The 22,571-nt window shown below is 46.3% G+C and overlaps 22 non-coding genes and 2 pseudogenes across 22 annotated transcripts; all 24 read right to left on the reverse strand.

Moving 5' to 3' along the window:
- Nucleotides 1–7,255: 7,255 nt before the first annotated feature.
- Nucleotides 7,256–7,418, reverse strand: LOC135015333 (U1 spliceosomal RNA). The gene has a single exon (XR_010213629.1). It is a non-coding gene; the product is annotated as a U1 spliceosomal RNA (small nuclear RNA).
- A 152-nt stretch (nt 7,419–7,570) lies between these two features.
- LOC135015104 (U1 spliceosomal RNA) lies at nt 7,571–7,734 on the reverse strand. The gene has a single exon (XR_010213453.1). It is a non-coding gene; the product is annotated as a U1 spliceosomal RNA (small nuclear RNA).
- Nucleotides 7,735–8,408: 674 nt separating this feature from the next.
- Nucleotides 8,409–8,571, reverse strand: LOC135015205 (U1 spliceosomal RNA). Its single transcript, XR_010213551.1, has one exon. It is a non-coding gene; the product is annotated as a U1 spliceosomal RNA (small nuclear RNA).
- Nucleotides 8,572–8,723: 152 nt separating this feature from the next.
- Nucleotides 8,724–8,887, reverse strand: LOC135014994 (U1 spliceosomal RNA). Its single transcript, XR_010213344.1, has one exon. It is a non-coding gene; the product is annotated as a U1 spliceosomal RNA (small nuclear RNA).
- A 701-nt stretch (nt 8,888–9,588) lies between these two features.
- Nucleotides 9,589–9,724, reverse strand: LOC135015230 (U1 spliceosomal RNA; annotated as a pseudogene).
- A 142-nt stretch (nt 9,725–9,866) lies between these two features.
- On the reverse strand, nt 9,867–10,030 carry LOC135015135 (U1 spliceosomal RNA). The gene has a single exon (XR_010213484.1). It is a non-coding gene; the product is annotated as a U1 spliceosomal RNA (small nuclear RNA).
- A 674-nt stretch (nt 10,031–10,704) lies between these two features.
- LOC135015245 (U1 spliceosomal RNA) lies at nt 10,705–10,867 on the reverse strand. Its single transcript, XR_010213580.1, has one exon. It is a non-coding gene; the product is annotated as a U1 spliceosomal RNA (small nuclear RNA).
- Nucleotides 10,868–11,019: 152 nt separating this feature from the next.
- Nucleotides 11,020–11,183, reverse strand: LOC135015111 (U1 spliceosomal RNA). The gene has a single exon (XR_010213460.1). It is a non-coding gene; the product is annotated as a U1 spliceosomal RNA (small nuclear RNA).
- Nucleotides 11,184–11,857: 674 nt separating this feature from the next.
- Nucleotides 11,858–12,020, reverse strand: LOC135015191 (U1 spliceosomal RNA). Its single transcript, XR_010213538.1, has one exon. It is a non-coding gene; the product is annotated as a U1 spliceosomal RNA (small nuclear RNA).
- Nucleotides 12,021–12,172: 152 nt separating this feature from the next.
- LOC135015023 (U1 spliceosomal RNA) lies at nt 12,173–12,336 on the reverse strand. Its single transcript, XR_010213373.1, has one exon. It is a non-coding gene; the product is annotated as a U1 spliceosomal RNA (small nuclear RNA).
- A 674-nt stretch (nt 12,337–13,010) lies between these two features.
- LOC135015161 (U1 spliceosomal RNA) lies at nt 13,011–13,173 on the reverse strand. The gene has a single exon (XR_010213510.1). It is a non-coding gene; the product is annotated as a U1 spliceosomal RNA (small nuclear RNA).
- Nucleotides 13,174–13,325: 152 nt separating this feature from the next.
- Nucleotides 13,326–13,489, reverse strand: LOC135015088 (U1 spliceosomal RNA). Its single transcript, XR_010213438.1, has one exon. It is a non-coding gene; the product is annotated as a U1 spliceosomal RNA (small nuclear RNA).
- A 674-nt stretch (nt 13,490–14,163) lies between these two features.
- On the reverse strand, nt 14,164–14,326 carry LOC135015289 (U1 spliceosomal RNA). Its single transcript, XR_010213612.1, has one exon. It is a non-coding gene; the product is annotated as a U1 spliceosomal RNA (small nuclear RNA).
- Nucleotides 14,327–14,478: 152 nt separating this feature from the next.
- On the reverse strand, nt 14,479–14,642 carry LOC135015101 (U1 spliceosomal RNA). Its single transcript, XR_010213450.1, has one exon. It is a non-coding gene; the product is annotated as a U1 spliceosomal RNA (small nuclear RNA).
- Nucleotides 14,643–15,316: 674 nt separating this feature from the next.
- On the reverse strand, nt 15,317–15,479 carry LOC135015192 (U1 spliceosomal RNA). The gene has a single exon (XR_010213539.1). It is a non-coding gene; the product is annotated as a U1 spliceosomal RNA (small nuclear RNA).
- Nucleotides 15,480–15,631: 152 nt separating this feature from the next.
- On the reverse strand, nt 15,632–15,795 carry LOC135015024 (U1 spliceosomal RNA). Its single transcript, XR_010213374.1, has one exon. It is a non-coding gene; the product is annotated as a U1 spliceosomal RNA (small nuclear RNA).
- A 674-nt stretch (nt 15,796–16,469) lies between these two features.
- On the reverse strand, nt 16,470–16,632 carry LOC135015162 (U1 spliceosomal RNA). Its single transcript, XR_010213511.1, has one exon. It is a non-coding gene; the product is annotated as a U1 spliceosomal RNA (small nuclear RNA).
- A 152-nt stretch (nt 16,633–16,784) lies between these two features.
- On the reverse strand, nt 16,785–16,948 carry LOC135015089 (U1 spliceosomal RNA). The gene has a single exon (XR_010213439.1). It is a non-coding gene; the product is annotated as a U1 spliceosomal RNA (small nuclear RNA).
- Nucleotides 16,949–17,619: 671 nt separating this feature from the next.
- On the reverse strand, nt 17,620–17,782 carry LOC135015290 (U1 spliceosomal RNA). The gene has a single exon (XR_010213613.1). It is a non-coding gene; the product is annotated as a U1 spliceosomal RNA (small nuclear RNA).
- A 152-nt stretch (nt 17,783–17,934) lies between these two features.
- Nucleotides 17,935–18,098, reverse strand: LOC135015112 (U1 spliceosomal RNA). Its single transcript, XR_010213461.1, has one exon. It is a non-coding gene; the product is annotated as a U1 spliceosomal RNA (small nuclear RNA).
- Nucleotides 18,099–18,773: 675 nt separating this feature from the next.
- On the reverse strand, nt 18,774–18,936 carry LOC135015157 (U1 spliceosomal RNA). The gene has a single exon (XR_010213506.1). It is a non-coding gene; the product is annotated as a U1 spliceosomal RNA (small nuclear RNA).
- A 152-nt stretch (nt 18,937–19,088) lies between these two features.
- Nucleotides 19,089–19,252, reverse strand: LOC135015037 (U1 spliceosomal RNA). Its single transcript, XR_010213387.1, has one exon. It is a non-coding gene; the product is annotated as a U1 spliceosomal RNA (small nuclear RNA).
- A 698-nt stretch (nt 19,253–19,950) lies between these two features.
- Nucleotides 19,951–20,086, reverse strand: LOC135015314 (U1 spliceosomal RNA; annotated as a pseudogene).
- A 151-nt stretch (nt 20,087–20,237) lies between these two features.
- Nucleotides 20,238–20,401, reverse strand: LOC135015143 (U1 spliceosomal RNA). The gene has a single exon (XR_010213492.1). It is a non-coding gene; the product is annotated as a U1 spliceosomal RNA (small nuclear RNA).
- Nucleotides 20,402–22,571: the final 2,170 nt, after the last annotated feature.

A 22,571-nucleotide genomic window follows, 5' to 3' on the forward strand; every position in this document is an offset into this window, starting at 1 on the left:
GTAGATGAAGCACTATCAGGAGGCTTTAAAATTTTCATTCTAGTGTCTTTCGTTTGGGAGAAAAATGCAAAAGTACAATACACTTTTCCTTGCCGATATCTCTCTTTTGCAAAGAGATAGGCATTGGAAAATTCAGGGCTATAACGTGTAGATGAAGCACTAATAGGAGGCTTTAAAATTTTCATTCTAGTGTCCTTCGTTTGGGAGAAAAATGCAAAGGTACAATACAGCTTTTCCTTGCCGATATCTCTCTTTTGCAAAGAGATAGGCATTGGAAAATTCAGGGCTATAACGTGTAGATGAAGCACTAACAGGAGGCTTTAAAATTTTAATTCTAGTGTCTTTCGTTTGGGAGAAAAATGCAAAGGTACAATACAGCTTTTCCTTGCCGATATCTCTCTTTTGCAAAGAGCTAGGCATTGGAAAATTCAGGGCTATAACGTGTAGATGAAGCACTAACAGTAGGCTTTAAAATTTTCATTCTAGTGTCTTTCGTTTGGGAGAAAAATGCAAAGGTACAATACAGCTTTTCCTTGCCGATATCTCTCTTTTGCAAAGAGATAGGCATTGGAAAATTCAGGGCTATAACGTGTAGATGAAGCACTAACAGGAGGCTTTAAAATTTTCATTCTAGTGTCTTTCGTTTGGGAGAAAAATGCAAAGGTACAATACAGTATTTCCTTGCCGATATCTCTCTTTTGCAAAGAGATAGGCATTGGAAAATTCAGGGCTATAACGTGTAGATGAAGCACTAATAGGAGGCTTTAAAATTTTCATTCTAGTGTCCTTCGTTTGGGAGAAAAATGCAAAGGTACAATACAGCTTTTCCTTGCCGATATCTCTCTTTTGCAAAGAGATAGGCATTGGAAAATTCAGGACTATAACGTGTAGATGAAGCACTAACAGGAGGCTTTAAAATTTTCATTCTAGTGTCTTTCGTTTGGGAGAAAAATGCAAAGGTACAATACAGCTTTTCCTTGCCGATATCTCTCTTTTGCAAAGAGCTAGGCATTGGAAAATTCAGGGCTATAACGTGTAGATGAAGCACTAACAGTAGGCTTTAACATTTTCATTCTAGTGTCTTTCGTTTGGGAGAAAAATGCAAAGGTACAATACAGCTTTTCCTTGCCGATATCTCTCTTTTGCAAAGAGATAGGCATTGGAAATTTCAGGGCTATAACGTGTAGATGAAGCACTAACAGGAGGCTTTAAAATTTTCATTCTAGTGTCTTTCGTTTGGGAGAAAAATGCAAAAGTACAATGCAGCTTTTCCTTGCCGATATCTCTCTTTTGCAAAGAGATAGGCATTGGAAAATGCAGGGCTATAACGTGTAGATGAAGCACTATCAGGAGGCTTTAAAATTTTCATTCTAGTGTCTTTCGTTTGGGAGAAAAATGCAAAAGTACAATACACTTTTCCTTGCCGATATCTCTCTTTTGCAAAGAGATAGGCATTGGAAAATTCAGGGCTATAACGTGTAGATGAAGCACTAATAGGAGGCTTTAAAATTTTCATTCTAGTGTCCTTCGTTTGGGAGAAAAATGCAAAGGTACAATACAGCTTTTCCTTGCCGATATCTCTCTTTTGCAAAGAGATAGGCATTGGAAAATTCAGGGCTATAACGTGTAGATGAAGCACTAACAGGAGGCTTTAAAATTTTCATTCTAGTGTCTTTCGTTTGGGAGAAAAATGCAAAGGTACAATACAGCTTTTCCTTGCCGATATCTCTCTTTTGCAAAGAGCTAGGCATTGGAAAATTCAGGGCTATAACGTGTAGATGAAGCACTAACAGTAGGCTTTAAAATTTTCATTCTAGTGTCTTTCGTTTGGGAGAAAAATGCAAAGGTACAATACAGCTTTTCCTTGCCGATATCTCTCTTTTGCAAAGAGATAGGCATTGGAAAATTCAGGGCTATAACGTGTAGATGAAGCACTAACAGGAGGCTTTAAAATTTTCATTCTAGTGTCTTTCGTTTGGGAGAAAAATGCAAAGGTACAATACAGCTTTTCCTTGCCGATATCTCTCTTTTGCAAAGAGCTAGGCATTGGAAAATTCAGGGCTATAACGTGTAGATGAAGCACTAACAGTAGGCTTTAAAATTTTCATTCTAGTGTCTTTCGTTTGGGAGAAAAATGCAAAGGTACAATACAGCTTTTCCTTGCCGATATCTCTCTTTTGCAAAGAGATAGGCATTGGAAAATTCAGGGCTATAACGTGTAGATGAAGCACTAACAGGAGGCTTTAAAATTTTCATTCTAGTGTCTTTCGTTTGGGAGAAAAATGCAAAGGTACAATACAGTATTTCCTTGCCGATATCTCTCTTTTGCAAAGAGATAGGCATTGGAAAATTCAGGGCTATAACGTGTAGATGAAGCACTAATAGGAGGCTTTAAAATTTTCATTCTAGTGTCCTTCGTTTGGGAGAAAAATGCAAAGGTACAATACAGCTTTTCCTTGCCGATATCTCTCTTTTGCAAAGAGATAGGCATTGGAAAATTCAGGACTATAACGTGTAGATGAAGCACTAACAGGAGGCTTTAAAATTTTCATTCTAGTGTCTTTCGTTTGGGAGAAAAATGCAAAGGTACAATACAGCTTTTCCTTGCCGATATCTCTCTTTTGCAAAGAGCTAGGCATTGGAAAATTCAGGGCTATAACGTGTAGATGAAGCACTAACAGTAGGCTTTAACATTTTCATTCTAGTGTCTTTCGTTTGGGAGAAAAATGCAAAGGTACAATACAGCTTTTCCTTGCCGATATCTCTCTTTTGCAAAGAGATAGGCATTGGAAATTTCAGGGCTATAACGTGTAGATGAAGCACTAACAGGAGGCTTTAAAATTTTCATTCTAGTGTCTTTCGTTTGGGAGAAAAATGCAAAAGTACAATGCAGCTTTTCCTTGCCGATATCTCTCTTTTGCAAAGAGATAGGCATTGGAAAATGCAGGGCTATAACGTGTAGATGAAGCACTATCAGGAGGCTTTAAAATTTTCATTCTAGTGTCTTTCGTTTGGGAGAAAAATGCAAAAGTACAATACACTTTTCCTTGCCGATATCTCTCTTTTGCAAAGAGATAGGCATTGGAAAATTCAGGGCTATAACGTGTAGATGAAGCACTAATAGGAGGCTTTAAAATTTTCATTCTAGTGTCCTTCGTTTGGGAGAAAAATGCAAAGGTACAATACAGCTTTTCCTTGCCGATATCTCTCTTTTGCAAAGAGATAGGCATTGGAAAATTCAGGGCTATAACGTGTAGATGAAGCACTAACAGGAGGCTTTAAAATTTTCATTCTAGTGTCTTTCGTTTGGGAGAAAAATGCAAAGGTACAATACAGCTTTTCCTTGCCGATATCTCTCTTTTGCAAAGAGCTAGGCATTGGAAAATTCAGGGCTATAACGTGTAGATGAAGCACTAACAGTAGGCTTTAAAATTTTCATTCTAGTGTCTTTCGTTTGGGAGAAAAATGCAAAGGTACAATACAGCTTTTCCTTGCCGATATCTCTCTTTTGCAAAGAGATAGGCATTGGAAAATTCAGGGCTATAACGTGTAGATGAAGCACTAACAGGAGGCTTTAAAATTTTCATTCTAGTGTCTTTCGTTTGGGAGAAAAATGCAAAGGTACAATACAGTATTTCCTTGCCGATATCTCTCTTTTGCAAAGAGATAGGCATTGGAAAATTCAGGGCTATAACGTGTAGATGAAGCACTAATAGGAGGCTTTAAAATTTTCATTCTAGTGTCCTTCGTTTGGGAGAAAAATGCAAAGGTACAATACAGCTTTTCCTTGCCGATATCTCTCTTTTGCAAAGAGATAGGCATTGGAAAATTCAGGACTATAACGTGTAGATGAAGCACTAACAGGAGGCTTTAAAATTTTCATTCTAGTGTCTTTCGTTTGGGAGAAAAATGCAAAGGTACAATACAGCTTTTCCTTGCCGATATCTCTCTTTTGCAAAGAGCTAGGCATTGGAAAATTCAGGGCTATAACGTGTAGATGAAGCACTAACAGTAGGCTTTAACATTTTCATTCTAGTGTCTTTCGTTTGGGAGAAAAATGCAAAGGTACAATACAGCTTTTCCTTGCCGATATCTCTCTTTTGCAAAGAGATAGGCATTGGAAATTTCAGGGCTATAACGTGTAGATGAAGCACTAACAGGAGGCTTTAAAATTTTCATTCTAGTGTCTTTCGTTTGGGAGAAAAATGCAAAAGTACAATGCAGCTTTTCCTTGCCGATATCTCTCTTTTGCAAAGAGATAGGCATTGGAAAATGCAGGGCTATAACGTGTAGATGAAGCACTATCAGGAGGCTTTAAAATTTTCATTCTAGTGTCTTTCGTTTGGGAGAAAAATGCAAAAGTACAATACACTTTTCCTTGCCGATATCTCTCTTTTGCAAAGAGATAGGCATTGGAAAATTCAGGGCTATAACGTGTAGATGAAGCACTAATAGGAGGCTTTAAAATTTTCATTCTAGTGTCCTTCGTTTGGGAGAAAAATGCAAAGGTACAATACAGCTTTTCCTTGCCGATATCTCTCTTTTGCAAAGAGATAGGCATTGGAAAATTCAGGGCTATAACGTGTAGATGAAGCACTAACAGGAGGCTTTAAAATTTTCATTCTAGTGTCTTTCGTTTGGGAGAAAAATGCAAAGGTACAATACAGCTTTTCCTTGCCGATATCTCTCTTTTGCAAAGAGCTAGGCATTGGAAAATTCAGGGCTATAACGTGTAGATGAAGCACTAACAGTAGGCTTTAAAATTTTCATTCTAGTGTCTTTCGTTTGGGAGAAAAATGCAAAGGTACAATACAGCTTTTCCTTGCCGATATCTCTCTTTTGCAAAGAGATAGGCATTGGAAAATTCAGGGCTATAACGTGTAGATGAAGCACTAACAGTAGGCTTTAACATTTTCATTCTAGTGTCTTTCGTTTGGGAGAAAAATGCAAAGGTACAATACAGCTTTTCCTTGCCGATATCTCTCTTTTGCAAAGAGCTAGGCATTGGAAAATTCAGGGCTATAACGTGTAGATGAAGCACTAACAGTAGGCTTTAACATTTTCATTCTAGTGTCTTTCGTTTGGGAGAAAAATGCAAAGGTACAATACAGCTTTTCCTTGCCGATATCTCTCTTTTGCAAAGAGATAGGCATTGAAAAATTCAGGGCTATAACGTGTAGATGAAGCACTAACAGGAGGCTTTAAAATTTTCATTCTAGTGTCTTTCATTTGGGAGAAAAATGCAAAAGTACAATGCAGCTTTTCCTTGCCGATATCTCTCTTTTGCAAAGAGATAGGCATTGGAAAATGCAGGGCTATAACGTGTAGATGAAGCACTAACAGGAGGCTTTAAAATTTTCATTCTAGTGTCTTTCGTTTGGGAGAAAAATGCAAAGGTACAATACAGCATTTCCTTGCCGATATCTCTCTTTTGCAAAGAGATAGGCATTGGAAAATTCAGGGCTATTACGTGTAGATGAAGCACTAACAGGAGGCTTTAAAATTTTCATTCTAGTGTCTTTCGTTTGGGAGAAAAATGCAAAAGTACAATGCAGCTTTTCCTTGCCGATATCTCTCTTTTGCAAAGAGATAGGCATTGGAAAATGCAGGGCTATAACGTGTAGATGAAGCACTAACAGGAGGCTTTAAAATTTTCATTCTAGTGTCTTTCGTTTGGGAGAAAAATGCAAAGGTACAATACAGCATTTCCTTGCCGATATCTCTCTTTTGCAAAGAGATAGGCATTGGAAAATTCAGGGCTATAACGTGTAGATGAAGCACTAACAGGAGGCTTTAAAATTTTCATTCTAGTGTCCTTCGTTTGGGAGAAAAATGCAAAGGTACAACACAGCTTTTCCTTGCCAATATCTCTCTTTTGCAAAGAGCTAGGCATTGGAAAATTCAGGGATATACCGTGTAGATGAAGCACTAACAGGAGGCTTTTAAATCTTCATTCTAGTGTCTTTCGTTTGGGAGAAAAATGCAAAGGTACAATACAGTTTTTCCTTGCCGATATCTCTCTTTTGCAAAGAGATAGGCATTGGAAAATTCAGGGCTATAACGTGTAGATGAAGCACTAATAGGAGGCTTTAAAATTTTCATTCTATTGTCCTTCGTTTGGGAGAAAAATGCAAAGGTACAATACAGCGTTTCCTTGCCGATATCTCTCTTTTGCAAAGAGATAGGCATTGGAAAATTCAGGGCTATAACGTGTAGATGAAGCACTAACAGGAGGCTTTAAAATTTTCATTCTAGTGTCTTTCGTTTGGGAGAAAAATGCAAAGGTACAATACAGCTTTTCCTTGCCGATATCTCTCTTTTGCAAAGAGCTAGGCATTGGAAAATTCAGGGCTATAACGTGTAGATGAAGCACTAACAGTAGGCTTTAACATTTTCATTCTAGTGTCTTTCGTTTGGGAGAAAAATGCAAAGGCACAATACAGCTTTTCCTTGCCGATATCTCTCTTTTGCAAAGAGATAGGCATTGGAAAATTCAGGGCTATAACGTGTAGATGAAGCACTAACAGGAGGCTTTAAAATTTTCATTCTAGTGTCTTTCGCTTGGGAGAAAAATGCAAAAGTACAATGCAGCTTTTCCTTGCCGATATCTCTCTTTTGCAAAGAGATAGGCATTGGAAAATGCAGGGCTATAACGTGTAGATGAAGCACTAACAGGAGGCTTTAAAATTTTCATTCTAGTGTCTTTCGTTTGGGAGAAAAATGCAAAAGTACAATACACTTTTCCTTGCCGATATCTCTCTTTTGCAAAGAGATAGGCATTGGAAAATTCAGGGCTATAACGTGTAGATGAAGCACTAACAGGAGGCTTTAAAATTTTAATTCTAGTGTCCTTCGTTTGGGAGAAAAATGCAAAGGTACAATACAGCTTTTCCTTGCCAATATCTCTCTTTTGCAAAGAGCTAGGCATTGGAAAATTCAGGGCTATACCGTGTAGATGAAGCACTAACAGGAGGCTTTTAAATTTTCATTCTATGCCCCAGCCCCTGAAGCATTCAAGCTGATTTCTTGCAGCAGCTGGGCACTGTAACAGCTCCAGAGCTGCTCTGTAAGGCAAGTAAAAGGGTGTGGGCCCTGCAGCACTACCTGTAGTTTGCATTGTGCATTGGAAGGCACAAAGTAAGCAGACGGGAGGAGAAGTCAGGATAGTGCACAAGGGTATAGAAGGGAGCGGCTGAAGAAAAGAGAAGTGGAAACAGACAGCAAACTAGGCTGGAGAGAGACCTGAGACAAAGAGATCTGAATTATACGAGAGCCGACCAGGGGAAACACAAATAATGCAGTCAAGTTTCCCACATTTGGGGAAATCGCAGGAGCAGCACACCCAGAGTACAATGGGTGAGCCTTGCCCTGGGAGAAGCACCTTCATGATCATAGTATCTCACCTGGCAGGTAAGTAGGAGTTGGGCTAGAGCTGGGGAGGGTCGCTGCTCGGGTACCCCCCTGTAAAGTGAAGGAGATCCAACTGAGGCAGCACAAGGGAACTCTCGAAAGAAGAACAAGGCTAAAGGAAAATCTGAGACAAAGAAATCTGACTTTTACCAGAGCTGACCAGAGAAAAGCACAAACACAGTCTCCCACTACCACAAATAATGCAGTCAAGTTTCCCACATTTGGGGAAATCACAGGGGTCAGCATACCCAAAATGCAATGAATGAACCTCACCCTGGGAGAAAAATCTTCATGACCATGGTATCTCCTATGCAAAATAAGTATGATTTGGAATAGGGCTGGGGAGGGCCGCTGCTCATGCACATCTCTGTCAAGTAAAGGAGATTCAACTGAGGCAGCAAAAGGGAACTCTCATCTGGGGACAACAACTGCAGGGAGAACATATATTTTCAGATGAACATGGGAGGGCAGAAGGCTGCCTAATACTGAAGCACCCCCAAACAACAAACCAAATGCAACAACTAGTGCAAGCATTCCTGGGGGAAGGCCTGCCGCAGATGGATTTGCATATGGTGATGTCATCCAAGCAGTGGGTCAAAGTTGGCTTCAACCCTCGTCTGCATATGAAAAGAGAAAAGGGGCGTGCAGGGCATGGTGGCCTTTTGCGGCGCTTGGCTGACCCCTAGTTTGCATTAAACACCTCCACCCTCCTTTGGTGTGGGGCTCATGTTGGCTATGCCCCAGCCCCTGAAGCATTCAAGCTGATTTCTTGCAGCAGCTGGGCACTGTAACAGCTCCAGAGCTGCTCTGTAAGGCAAGTAAAAGGGTGTGGGCCCTGCAGCACTACCTGTAGTTCGCATTGTGCGTTGGAAGGCACAAAGTAAGCAGACAGGAGGAGAAGTCAGGATAGTGCGCAAGGGCATAGAAGGGAGCGGCTCAAGAAAAGAGAAGTGGAAACAGACAGCAAACTAGGCTGGAGAGAGACCTGAGACAAAGAGATCTGAATTATACGAGAGCCGACCAGGGGAAACACAAATTATGCAGTCAAGTTTCCCACATTTGGGGAAATCGCAGGAGCAGCACACCCAGAGTGCAATGGGTGAGCCTTGCCCTGGGAGAAGCACCTTCATGATCATAGTATCTCACCTGGCAGGTAAGTAGGAGTTGGGCTAGAGCTGGGGAGGGTCGCTGCTCGGGTACCCCCCTGTAAAGTGAAGGAGATCCAACTGAGGCAGCACAAGGGAACTCTCGAAAGAAGAACAAGGCAATAGGAAAATCTGAGACAAAGAAATCTGACTTTTACCAGAGCTGACCAGAGGAAAGCACAAACACAGTCCCCCACTACCACAAATAATGCAGTTGAGTTTCCCACATTTGGGGAAATCACAGGGGTCAGCATACCCAAAATGCAATGAATGAACCTCACCCTGGGAGAACAATCTTCATGACCATGGTATCTCCTATGCAAAATAAGTATGATTTGGAATAGGGCTGGGGAGGGCCGCTGCTCATGCACATCTCTGTCAAGTAAAGGAGATTCAACTGAGGCAGCACAAGGGAACTCTCATCTGGGGACAACAACTGCAGGGAGAACACATATTTTCAGATGAACATGGGAGGGCAGAAGGCTGCCTAATACTGAAGCACCCCCAAACAACAAACCAAATGCAACAACTAGTGCAAGCATTCCTGGGGGAAGTTCTGCAGAAGACGGATTTGCATACGGTGATGTCATCCAAGCAGTGGGTCAAAGTTGGCTTCAACCCTCATCTGCATATGAAAAGAGAAAAGGGGCATGCAGGGCATGGCGGCCTTTTGCGGTGCTTGGATGACCCCTAGTTCGCATTAAACACCTCCACCCTCCTTTGGTGTGGGGCTCATGTTGGCCATGCCCCATCCCCTGAAGCATTCAAGCAGATTTCTTGCAGCAGCTGGGCACTGTAACAGCTCCAGAGCTGCTCTGTAAGGCAAGTAAAAGGGTGTGGGCCCTGCAGCACTACCTGTAGTTTGCATTGTGCATTGGAAGGCACAAAGTAAGCAGACGGGATGAGAAGTCAGGATAGTGCACAAGGGTATAGAAGGGAGCGGCTGAAGAAAAGAGAAGTGGAAACAGACAGCAAACTAGGCTGGAGAGAGACCTGAGACAAAGAGATCTGAATTATACGAGAGCCGACGAGGGGAAACACAAATTATGCAGTCAAGTTTCCCACATTTGGGGAAATCGCAGGGGCAGCACACCCAGAGTGCAATGGGTGAGCCTTGCCCTGGGAGAAGCACCTTCATGATCATAGTATCTCACCTGGCAGGTAAGTAGGAGTTGGGCTAGAGCTGGGGAGGGTCTCTGCTCGGGCACCCCCCTGTCAAGTGAAGGAGATCCAACTGAGGCAGCACAAGGGAACTCTCAAAAGAAGAACAAGGCTCTGAAACAAAGAAATCTGACTTTTACCAGAGCTGACCAGAGGAAAACACAAACACAGTCCCCCACTACCACAAATAAAGCAGTCGAGTTTCCCACATTTGGGGAAATCACAGGGGTCAGCATACCCAGAATTCAATGAATGAACCTCACCCTGGGAGAATAATCTTCATGACCATGGTATCTCCTATGCAAAATAAGTATGATTTGGGATAGAGCTGGGGAGGGCCGCTGCTCAGGCACATCTCTGTCAAGTTAAGGAGATTCAACTGAGGCAGCACAAGGGAACTCTCATCTGGGGACAACAACTGCAGGGAGAACACATATTTTCAGATGAACATGGGAGGGCAGAAGGCTGCCTAATACTGAAGCACCCCCAAACAACAAACCAAATGCAACAACTAGTGCAAGCATTCCTGGGGGAAGGCCTGCCGCAGATGGATTTGCATATGGTGATGTCATCCAAGCAGTGGGTCAAAGTTGGCTTCAACCCTCGTCTGCATATGAAAACAGAAAAGGGGAGTGCAGGGCATGGTGGCCTTTTGCGGCGCTTGTCTGACCCCTAGTTTGCATTAAACACCTCCACCCTCCTTCGGTGTGGGGCTCATGTTGGCTATGCCCCAGCCCCTGAAGCATTCAAGCTGATTTCTTGCAGCAGCTTGGCACTGTAACAGCTCCAGAGCTGCTCTGTAAGGCAAGTAAAAGGGTGTGGGCCCTGCAGCACTACCTGTAGTTTGCATTGTGCATTGGAAGGCACAAAGTAAGCAGACGGGAGGAGAAGTCAGGATAGTGCACAAGGGTATAGAAGGGAGCGGCTGAAGAAAAGAGAAGTGAAAACAGACAGCAAACTAGGCTGGAGAGAGACCTGAGACAAAGAGATCTGAATTATACGAGAGCCGACCAGGGGAAACACAAATTATGCAGTCAAGTTTCCCACATTTGGGGAAATCGCAGGAGCAGCACACCCAGAGTACAATGGGTGAGCCTTGCCCTGGGAGAAGCACCTTCATGATCATAGTATCTCACCTGGCAGGTAAGTAGGAGTTGGGCTAGAGCTGGGGAGGGTCGCTGCTCGGGTACCCCCCTGTAAAGTGAAGGAGATCCAACTGAGGCAGCACAAGGGAACTCTCGAAAGAAGAACAAGGCTAAAGGAAAATCTGAGACAAAGAAATCTGACTTTTACCAGAGCTGACCAGAGGAAAGCACAAACACAGTCTCCCACTACCACAAATAATGCAGTCAAGTTTCCCACATTTGGGGAAATCACAGGGGTCAGCATACCCAAAATGCAATGAATGAACCTCACCCTGGGAGAAAAATCTTCATGACCATGGTATCTCCTATGCAAAATAAGTATGATTTGGAATAGGGCTGGGGAGGGCCGCTGCTCATGCACATCTCTGTCAAGTAAAGGAGATTCAACTGAGGCAGCACAAGGGAACTCTCATCTTGGGACAACAACTGCAGGGAGAACATATATTTTCAGATGAACATGGGAGGGCAGAAGGCTGCCTAATACTGAAGCACCCCCAAACAACAAACCAAATGCAACAACTAGTGCAAGCATTCCTGGGGGAAGGCCTGCCGCAGATGGATTTGCATATGGTGATGTCATCCAAGCAGTGGGTCAAAGTTGGCTTCAACCCTCGTCTGCATATGAAAAGAGAAAAGGGGCATGCAGGGCATGGTGGCCTTTTGCGGCGCTTGGCTGACCCCTAGTTTGCATTAAACACCTCCACCCTCCTTTGGTGTGGGGCTCATGTTGGCTATGCCCCAGCCCCTGAAGCATTCAAGCTGATTTCTTGCAGCAGCTGGGCACTGTAACAGCTCCAGAGCTGCTCTGTAAGGCAAGTAAAAGGGTCTGGGCCCTGCAGCACTACCTGTAGATCGCATTGTGCGTTGGAAGGCACAAAGTAAGCAGACAGGAGGAGAAGTCAGGATAGTGCGCAAGGGCATAGAAGGGAGCGGCTCAAGAAAAGAGAAGTGGAAACAGACAGCAAACTAGGCTGGAGAGAGACCTGAGACAAAGAGATCTGAATTATACGAGAGCCGACCAGGGGAAACACAAATTATACAGTCAAGTTTCCCACATTTGGGGAAATCGCAGGAGCAGCACACCCAGAGTGCAATGGGTGAGCCTTGCCCTGGGAGAAGCACCTTCATGATCATAGTATCTCACCTGGCAGGTAAGTAGGAGTTGGGCTAGAGCTGGGGAGGGTCGCTGCTCGGGTACCCCCCTGTAAAGTGAAGGAGATCCAACTAAGGCAGCACAAGGGAACTCTCGAAAGAAGAACAAGGCTAGAGGAAAATCTGAGACAAAGAAATCTGACTTTTACCAGAGCTGACCAGAGGAAAGCACAAACACAGTCCCCCACTACCACAAATAATGCAGTTGAGTTTCCCACATTTGGGGAAATCACAGGGGTCAGCATTCCCAAAATGCAATGAATGAACCTCACCCTGGGAGAAAAATCTTCATGACCATGGTATCTCCTATGCAAAATAAGTATGATTTGGAATAGGGATGGGGAGGGCCGCTGCTCATGCACATCTCTGTCAAGTAAAGGAGATTTAACTGAGGCAGCACAAGGGAACTCTCATCTGGGGACAACAACTGCAGGGAGAACACATATTTTCAGATGAACATGGGAGGGCAGAAGGCTGCCTAATACTGAAGCACCCCCAAACAACAAACCAAATGCAACAACTAGTGCAAGCATTCCTGGGGGAAGTTCTGCAGAAGACGGATTTGCATACGTTGATGTCATCCAAGCAGTGGGTCAAAGTTGGCTTCAACCCTCATCTGCATATGAAAAGAGAAAAGGGGCGTGCAGGGCATGGCGGCCTTTTGCGGTGCTTGGATGACCCCTAGTTCGCATTAAACACCTCCACCCTCCTTTGGTGTGGGGCTCATGTTGGCCATGCCCCATCCCCTGAAGCATTCAAGCTGATTTCTTGCAGCAGCTGGGCACTGTAACAGCTCCAGAGCTGCTCTGTAAGGCAAGTAAAAGGGTGTGGGCCCTGCAGCACTACCTGTAGTTTGCATTGTGCATTGGAAGGCACAAAGTAAGCAGACGGGAGGAGAAGTCAGGATAGTGCACAAGGGTATAGAAGGGAGCGGCTGAAGAAAAGAGAAGTGGAAACAGACAGCAAACTAGGCTGGAGAGAGACCTGAGACAAAGAGATCTGAATTATACGAGAGCCGACCAGGGGAAACACAAATTATGCAGTCAAGTTTCCCACATTTGGGGAAATCGCAGGGGCAGCACACCCAGAGTGCAATGGGTGAGCCTTGCCCTGGGAGAAGCACCTTCATGATCATAGTATCTCACCTGGCAGGTAAGTAGGAGTTGGGCTAGAGCTGGGGAGGGTCGCTGTTCGGGCACCCCCCTGTCAAGTGAAAGAGATCCAACTGAGGCAGCACAAGGGAACTCTCGAAAGAAGAACAAGGCTAGAGGAAGATCTGAGACAAAGAAATCTGACTTTTTCCAGAGCTGACCAGAGGAAAGCACAAACACAGTCCCCCACTACCACAAATAATGCAGTCGAGTTTCCCACATTTGGGGAAATCACAGGGGTCAGCATACCCAGAATGCAATGAATGAACCTCACCTTGGGAGAACAATCTTCATGACCATGGTATCGCCTATGCAAAATAAGTATGATTTGGGATAGGGCTGGGGAGGGCCGCTGCTCAGGCACATCTCTGTCAAGTAAAGGAGATTCAACTGAGGCAGCACAAGGGAACTCTCATCTGGGGACAACAACTGCAGGGAGAACACATATTTTCAGATGAACATGTGAGGGCAGAAGGCTGCCTAATACTGAAGCACCCCCAAACAACAAACCAAATGCAACAACTAGTGCAAGCATTCCTGGGGGAAGGCCTGCCGCAGATGGATTTGCATATGGTGATGTCATCCAAGCAGTGGGTCAAAGTTGGCTTCAACCCTCGTCTGCATATGAAAAGAGAAAAGGGGCGTGCAGGGCATGGTGGCCTTTTGGGGCGCTTGGCTGACCCCTAGTTTGCATTAAACACCTCCACCCTCCTTTGGTGTGGGGCTCATGTTGGCTATGCCCCAGCCCCTGAAGCATTCAAGCTGATTTCTTGCAGCAGCTTGGCACTGTAACAGCTCCAGAGCTGCTCTGTAAGGCAAGTAAAAGGGTGTGGGCCCTGCAGCACTACCTGTAGTGTGCATTGTGCATTGGAAGGCACAAAGTAAGCAGACGGGAGGAGAAGTCAGGATAGTGCACAAGGGTATAGAAGGGAGCGGCTCAAGAAAAGAGAAGTGGAAACAGACAGCAAACTAGGCTGGAGAGAGACCTGAGACAAAGAGATCTGAATTATACGAGAGCCGACCAAGGGAAACACAAATTATGCAGTCAAGTTTCCCACATTTGGGGAAATCGCAGGAGCAGCACACCCAGAGTGCAATGGTTGAGCCTTGCCCTGGGAGAAGCACCTTCATGATCATAGTATCTCACCTGGCAGGTAAGTAGGAGTTGGGCTAGAGCTGGGGAGGGTCGCTGCTCGGGTTCCCCCCTGTGAAGTGAAGGAGATCCAACTGAGGCAGCACCAGGGAACTCTCGAAAGAAGAACAAGGCTAGAGGAAGATCTGAGACAAAGAAATCTGACTTTTACCAGAGCTGACCAGAGGAAAGCACAAACACAGTCTCCCACTACCACAAATAATGCAGTCAAGTTTCCCACATTTGGGGAAATCACAGGGGTCAGCATACTCAAAATGCAATGAATGAACCTCACCCTGGGAGAAAAATCTTCATGACCATGGTATCTCCTATGCAAAATAAGTATGATTTGGAATAGGGCTGGGGAGGGCCGCTGCTCATGCACATCTCTGTCAAGTAAAGGAGATTCAACTGAGGCAGCACAAGGGAACTCTCATCTTGGGACAACAACTGCAGGGAGAACATATATTTTCAGATGAACATGGGAGGGCAGAAGGCTGCCTAATACTGAAGCACCCCCAAACAACAAACCAAATGCAACAACTAGTGCAAGCATTCCTGGGGGAAGGCCTGCCGCAGATGGATTTGCATATGGTGATGTCATCCAAGCAGTGGGTCAAAGTTGGCTTCAACCCTCGTCTGCATATGAAAAGAGAAAAGGGGCATGCAGGGCATGGTGGCCTTTTGCGGCGCTTGGCTGACCCCTAGTTTGCATTAAACACCTCCACCCTCCTTTGGTGTGGGGCTCATGTTGGCTATGCCCCAGCCCCTGAAGCATTCAAGCTGATTTCTTGCAGCAGCTGGGCACTGTAACAGCTCCAGAGCTGCTCTGTAAGGCAAGTAAAAGGGTCTGGGCCCTGCAGCACTACCTGTAGATCGCATTGTGCGTTGGAAGGCACAAAGTAAGCAGACAGGAGGAGAAGTCAGGATAGTGCGCAAGGGCATAGAAGGGAGCGGCTCAAGAAAAGAGAAGTGGAAACAGACAGCAAACTAGGCTGGAGAGAGACCTGAGACAAAGAGATCTGAATTATACGAGAGCCGACCAGGGGAAACACAAATTATACAGTCAAGTTTCCCACATTTGGGGAAATCGCAGGAGCAGCACACCCAGAGTGCAATGGGTGAGCCTTGCCCTGGGAGAAGCACCTTCATGATCATAGTATCTCACCTGGCAGGTAAGTAGGAGTTGGGCTAGAGCTGGGGAGGGTCGCTGCTCGGGTACCCCCCTGTAAAGTGAAGGAGATCCAACTAAGGCAGCACAAGGGAACTCTCGAAAGAAGAACAAGGCTAGAGGAAAATCTGAGACAAAGAAATCTGACTTTTACCAGAGCTGACCAGAGGAAAGCACAAACACAGTCCCCCACTACCACAAATAATGCAGTTGAGTTTCCCACATTTGGGGAAATCACAGGGGTCAGCATTCCCAAAATGCAATGAATGAACCTCACCCTGGGAGAAAAATCTTCATGACCATGGTATCTCCTATGCAAAATAAGTATGATTTGGAATAGGGATGGGGAGGGCCGCTGCTCATGCACATCTCTGTCAAGTAAAGGAGATTTAACTGAGGCAGCACAAGGGAACTCTCATCTGGGGACAACAACTGCAGGGAGAACACATATTTTCAGATGAACATGGGAGGGCAGAAGGCTGCCTAATACTGAAGCACCCCCAAACAACAAACCAAATGCAACAACTAGTGCAAGCATTCCTGGGGGAAGTTCTGCAGAAGACGGATTTGCATACGTTGATGTCATCCAAGCAGTGGGTCAAAGTTGGCTTCAACCCTCATCTGCATATGAAAAGAGAAAAGGGGCGTGCAGGGCATGGCGGCCTTTTGCGGTGCTTGGATGACCCCTAGTTCGCATTAAACACCTCCACCCTCCTTTGGTGTGGGGCTCATGTTGGCCATGCCCCATCCCCTGAAGCATTCAAGCTGATTTCTTGCAGCAGCTGGGCACTGTAACAGCTCCAGAGCTGCTCTGTAAGGCAAGTAAAAGGGTGTGGGCCCTGCAGCACTATCTGTAGTTTGCATTGTGCATTGGAAGGCACAAAGTAAGCAGACGGGAGGAGAAGTCAGGATAGTGCACAAGGGTATAGAAGGGAGCGGCTGAAGAAAAGAGAAGTGGAAACAGACAGCAAACTAGGCTGGAGAGAGACCTGAGACAAAGAGATCTGAATTATACGAGAGCCGACCAGGGGAAACACAAATTATGCAGTCAAGTTTCCCACATTTGGGGAAATCGCAGGGGCAGCACACCCAGAGTGCAATGGGTGAGCCTTGCCCTGGGAGAAGCACCTTCATGATCATAGTATCTCACCTGGCAGGTAAGTAGGAGTTGGGCTAGAGCTGGGGAGGGTCGCTGTTCGGGCACCCCCCTGTCAAGTGAAAGAGATCCAACTGAGGCAGCACAAGGGAACTCTCGAAAGAAGAACAAGGCTAGAGGAAGATCTGAGACAAAGAAATCTGACTTTTTCCAGAGCTGACCAGAGGAAAGCACAAACACAGTCCCCCACTACCACAAATAATGCAGTCGAGTTTCCCACATTTGGGGAAATCACAGGGGTCAGCATACCCAGAATGCAATGAATGAACCTCACCTTGGGAGAACAATCTTCATGACCATGGTATCGCCTATGCAAAATAAGTATGATTTGGGATAGGGCTGGGGAGGGCCGCTGCTCAGGCACATCTCTGTCAAGTAAAGGAGATTCAACTGAGGCAGCACAAGGGAACTCTCATCTGGGGACAACAACTGCAGGGAGAACACATATTTTCAGATGAACATGTGAGGGCAGAAGGCTGCCTAATACTGAAGCACCCCCAAACAACAAACCAAATGCAACAACTAATGCAAGCATTCCTGGGGGAAGGCCTGCAGCAGATGGATTTGCATATGGTGATGTCATCCAAGCAGTGGGTCAAAGTTGGCTTCAACCCTCGTCTGCATATGAAAAGAGAAAAGGGGCGTGCAGGGCATGGCGGCCTTTTGCAGCGCTTGGATGACCCCTAGTTCGCATTACACACCTCCACCCTCCTTCGGTGTGGGGCTCATGTTGGCTATGCCCCAGCCCCTGAAGCATTCAAGCTGATTTCTTGCAGCAGCTGGGCACTGTAACTGCTCCAGAGCTACTCTGTAAGGCAAGTAAAAGGGTGTGGGCCCTGCAGCACTACCTGTAGTTCGCATTGTGCGTTGGAAGGCACGAAGTAAGCAGACGGGAGAAGTTAGGATAGTGCGCAAGGGCATAGAAGGGAGCGGCTCAAGAAAAGAGAAGTGGAAACAGACAGCAAACTAGGCTGGAGAGAGACCTGAGACAAAGAGATCTGAATTATACGAGAGCCGACCAAGGGAAACACAAATTATGCAGTCAAGTTTCCCACATTTGGGGAAATCGCAGGAGCAGCACACCCAGAGTGCAATGGTTGAGCCTTGCCCTGGGAGAAGCACCTTCATGATCATAGTATCTCACCTGGCAGGTAAGTAGGAGTTGGGCTAGAGCTGGGGAGGGTCGCTGCTCGGGTTCCCCCCTGTGAAGTGAAGGAGATCCAACTGAGGCAGCACCAGGGAACTCTCGAAAGAAGAACAAGGCTAGAGGAAGATCTGAGACAAAGAAATCTGACTTTTACCAGAGCTGACCAGAGGAAAGCACAAACACAGTCTCCCACTACCACAAATAATGCAGTCAAGTTTCCCACATTTGGGGAAATCACAGGGGTCAGCATACCCAAAATGCAATGAATGAACCTCACCCTGGGAGAAAAATCTTCATGACCATGGTATCTCCTATGCAAAATAAGTATGATTTGGAATAGGGCTGGGGAGGGCCGCTGCTCATGCACATCTCTGTCAAGTAAAGGAGATTTAACTTAGGCAGCACAAGGGAACTCTCATCTGGGGACAACAACTGCAGGGAGAACACATATTTTCAGATGAACATGGGAGGGCAGAAGGCTGCCTAATACTGAAGCACCCCCAAACAACAAACCAAATGCAACAACTAGTGCAAGCATTCCTGGGGGAAGTTCTGCAGAAGACGGATTTGCATACGGTGATGTCATCCAAGCAGTGGGTCAAAGTTGGCTTCAACCCTCATCTGCATATGAAAAGAGAAAAGGGGCGTGCAGGGCATGGCGGCCTTTTGCGGTGCTTGGATGACCCCTAGTTCGCATTAAACACCTCCACCCTCCTTTGGTGTGGGGCTCATGTTGGCCATGCCCCATCCCCTGAAGCATTCAAGCTGATTTCTTGCAGCAGCTGGGCACTGTAACAGCTCCAGAGCTGCTCTGTAAGGCAAGTAAAAGGGTGTGGGCCCTGCAGCACTACCTGTAGTTTGCATTGTGCATTGGAAGGCACAAAGTAAGCAGACGGGAGGAGAAGTCAGGATAGTGCACAAGGGTATAGAAGGGAGCGGCTGAAGAAAAGAGAAGTGGAAACAGACAAGCAAACTAGGCTGGAGAGAGACCTGAGACAAAGAGATCTGAATTATACGAGAGCCGACCAAGGGAAACACAAATTATGCAGTCAAGTTTCCCACATTTGGGGAAATTGCAGGGGCAGCACACCCAGAGTGCAATGGGTGAGCCTTGCCCTGGGAGAAGCACCTTCATGATCATAGTATCTCACCTGGCAGGTAAGTAGGAGTTGGGCTAGAGCTGGGGAGGGTCGCTGTTCGGGCACCCCCCTGTCAAGTGAAAGAGATCCAACTGAGGCAGCACAAGGGAACTCTCGAAAGAAGAACAAGGCTAGAGGAAGAGCTGAGACAAAGAAATCTGACTTTTTCCAGAGCTGGCCAGAGGAAAGCACAAACACAGTCCCCCACTACCACAAATAATGCAGTCGAGTTTCCCACATTTGGGGAAATCACAGGGGTCAGCATACCCAGAATGCAATGAATGAACCTCACCCTGGGAGAACAATCTTCATGACCATGGTATCGCCTATGCAAAATAAGTATGATTTGGGATAGGGCTGGGGAGGGCCGCTGCTCAGGCACATCTCTGTCAAGTAAAGGAGATTCAACTGAGGCAGCACAAGGGAACTCTCATCTGGGGACAACAACTGCAGGGAGAACACATATTTTCAGATGAACATGTGAGGGCAGAAGGCTGCCTAATACTGAAGCACCCCCAAACAACAAACCAAATGCAACAACTAGTGCAAGCATTCCTGGGGGAAGGCCTGCAGCAGATGGATTTGCATATGGTGATGTCATCCAAGCAGTGGGTCAAAGTTGGCTTCAACCCTCGTCTGCATATGAAAAGAGAAAAGGGGCGTGCAGGGCATGGCGGCCTTTTGCAGCGCTTGGATGACCCCTAGTTTGCATTACACACCTCCTCCCTCCTTCGGTGTGGGGCTCATGTTGGCTATGCCCCAGCCCCTGAAGCATTCAAGCTGATTTCTTGCAGCAGCTGGGCACTGTAACTGCTCCAGAGCTACTCTGTAAGGCAAGTAAAAGGGTGTGGGCCCTGCAGCACTACCTGTAGTTCGCATTGTGCGTTGGAAGGCACGAAGTAAGCAGACGGGAGAAGTCAGGATAGTGCGCAAGGGCATAGAAGGGAGCGGCTCAAGAAAAGAGAAGTGGAAACAGACAGCAAACTAGGCTGGAGAGAGACCTGAGACAAAGAGATCTGAATTATACGAGAGCCGACGAGGGGAAACACAAATTATGCAGTCAAGTTTCCCACATTTGGGGAAATCGCAGGAGCAGCACACCCAGAGTGCAATGGTTGAGCCTTGCCCTGGGAGAAGCACCTTCATGATCATAGTATCTCACCTGGCAGGTAAGTAGGAGTTGGGCTAGAGCTGGGGAGGGTCGCTGCTCGGGTTCCCCCTGTGAAGTGAAGGAGATCCAACTGAAGCAGCACAAGGGAACTCTCGAAAGAAGAACAAGGCTAGAGGAAGATCTGAGACAAAGAAATCTGACTTTTACCAGAGCTGACCAGAGGAAAGCACAAACACAGTCCCCCACTACCACAAATAATGCAGTCGAGTTTCCCACATTTGGGAAAATCACAGGGGTCAGCATACCCAGAATGCAATGAATGAACCTCACCCTGGGAGAACAATCTTCATGACCATGGTATCTCCTATGCAAAATAAGTATGATTTGGGATAGGGCTGGTGAGGGCCGCTGCTCAGGCACATCTCTGTCAAGTAAAGGAGATTCAACTGAGGCAGCACAAGGGAACTCTCATCTGGGGACAACAACTGCAGGGAGACCACATCTTTTCAGATGAACATGGGAGGGCGGAAGGCTGCCTAATACTGAAGCACCATCAAATATCAAACCATGGCCCTCATTCCGAGTTGATCGCTCGCAAGGCGATTTTAGCAGAGTTACACACGCTAAGCCGCCGCCTACTGGGAGTGAATCTTAGCTTCTTAAAATTGCGACCGATGTATTCGCAATATTGCGATTACAAACTACTTAGCAGTTTCAGAGTAGCTTCAGACTTACTCGGCATCTGCGATCAGTTCAGTGCTTGTCGTTCCTGGTTTGACGTCACAAACACTCCCAGAGTTCGCCCAGACACTCCCCCGTTTCTCCGGCCACTCCTGCGTTTTTCCGGAAACTGTAGCGTTTTTTCCCACACGCCCATAAAACGGCCTGTTTCCGCCCAGTAACACCCATTTCCTGTCAATCACATTACGATCGCCGGAGCGAAGAAAAAGCCGTGAGTAAAAATACTTTCTTCATTGTAAAATTACTTGGCGCAGTCGCAGTGCGAATATTGCGCATGCGTACTAAGCAGAATTTCACTGCGATGCGATGAAATTTACAGAGCGAACGACTCGGAATGAGGGCCCATATGCAACAACTAGTACAAGCACTCCTGGGGGAAGGTCTGCAGCAGACGGATTTGCATACGGTGATGTTATCCAAGCAGTGGGCCAAAGTTGACTGGAACCCTCATCTGCATATGAAAAGAGAAAAGGGGCATGCAGGGCATGGCGGCCTTTTGCAGTGCTTGGATGACCCCTAGTTCGCATTAAACACCCCCACCCTCCTTTGGTGTGGGGCTCATGTTGGCCATGCCCCATCCCCTGATGCATTCAAGCTGATTTCTTGCAGCAGCTGGGCACTGTAACAGCTCCAGAGCTGTTCTGTAAGGCAAGTAAAAGGGTGTGGGCCCTGCAGCACCACCTGTTGTTCGCATTGTGCGTTGGAAGGCACAAATTAAGCAGACGGGAGGAGAAGTCAGGATAGTGCGCAAGGGCATTCTTTTCTCTTAGTCCGGGGGCAAGGCTTCAAAATGGGGTCTGCAACGGAGGAGACACATGGGGCGTGGTCACAGCAGCTTTTCTCTACAGTCTGCACCAGCAGGAGCCTACACCATTTTTTATGATCACGCTGAACTGCAGTGCGACTGCAATTACAGCATGGTCAAGAAGGGAGGCGTCATGCTGGGTGGCCATGCCCTGTCACTGTGCAGGAGCCAGCACCGCTCACACACTAGTCCCCGGGTGCAGCCCCCAACCCCCGGGACACCCGGAGCAACAAAATGTAGATTCAGGCCACCAGGCCACGTCCCTACCTATGAAACCATGCCTCCTTTTTACCATTGCGCTGTTTATCTGCGCGCACTGCATTACAATCTCCCTCGCCACCTCTCTGGGTGTCACCAGTGATAGTGACACCTCTGCCATGCTTGTAGCAGCTGGTCCTAAGATCTACGCCTCAAGCCCTGAGTGTTTGCCCTTGTGACTTGTTGATCATCATAGCGAAGCAGATGCTTACAGAAAACTGCAGGGGCTTAGATTGAAAATAAAAAAAATTGATGGGTATAAGGTAGAGAGGAGCGGGTTCGGTTCTCCGAGAACCGAATTCCCCACGAACTCCACGTGGTTTACACTGGTCCGAGGCAGGCTCGGTTGTTCCCGCCTGACTCGGAAAACCTGAACAAGGGAAAATGTCATCATCCCGCTGTCAGATTCTCGTGAGATTCGGATTCCATATAAAGAGCTGCGCGTTGCTGCCATTTTTACTCGTGCATTGAAGAGAGAGCGGAGAGGACGTGGCTATGTTCTCTCAGTGGAAATCTCAATATCAGTGCTCAGTATCAGTGGTTACTTATTGCTGCTCAGTAATACTAGTAGTGTGTCTCTCCTGCTCAGTGTCAGTTCTCAGTAGTATCCTCATCAGTGCTCAGTATCACTGCTCATTGTATTGTGCTGCATTGTGGTGCTCAGCATACTACAGTACATTACTAATAGTCCAGTGCTGCATCTTGCTGCTCAGTGTCAGTTCTAGTATCCTCATCAGTGCTCACTAT

The sequence above is a fragment of the Pseudophryne corroboree genome, unplaced genomic scaffold (assembly GCF_028390025.1).
Source record: "Pseudophryne corroboree isolate aPseCor3 unplaced genomic scaffold, aPseCor3.hap2 scaffold_294, whole genome shotgun sequence".
Taxonomy (NCBI): Eukaryota; Metazoa; Chordata; class Amphibia; order Anura; family Myobatrachidae; genus Pseudophryne; species Pseudophryne corroboree.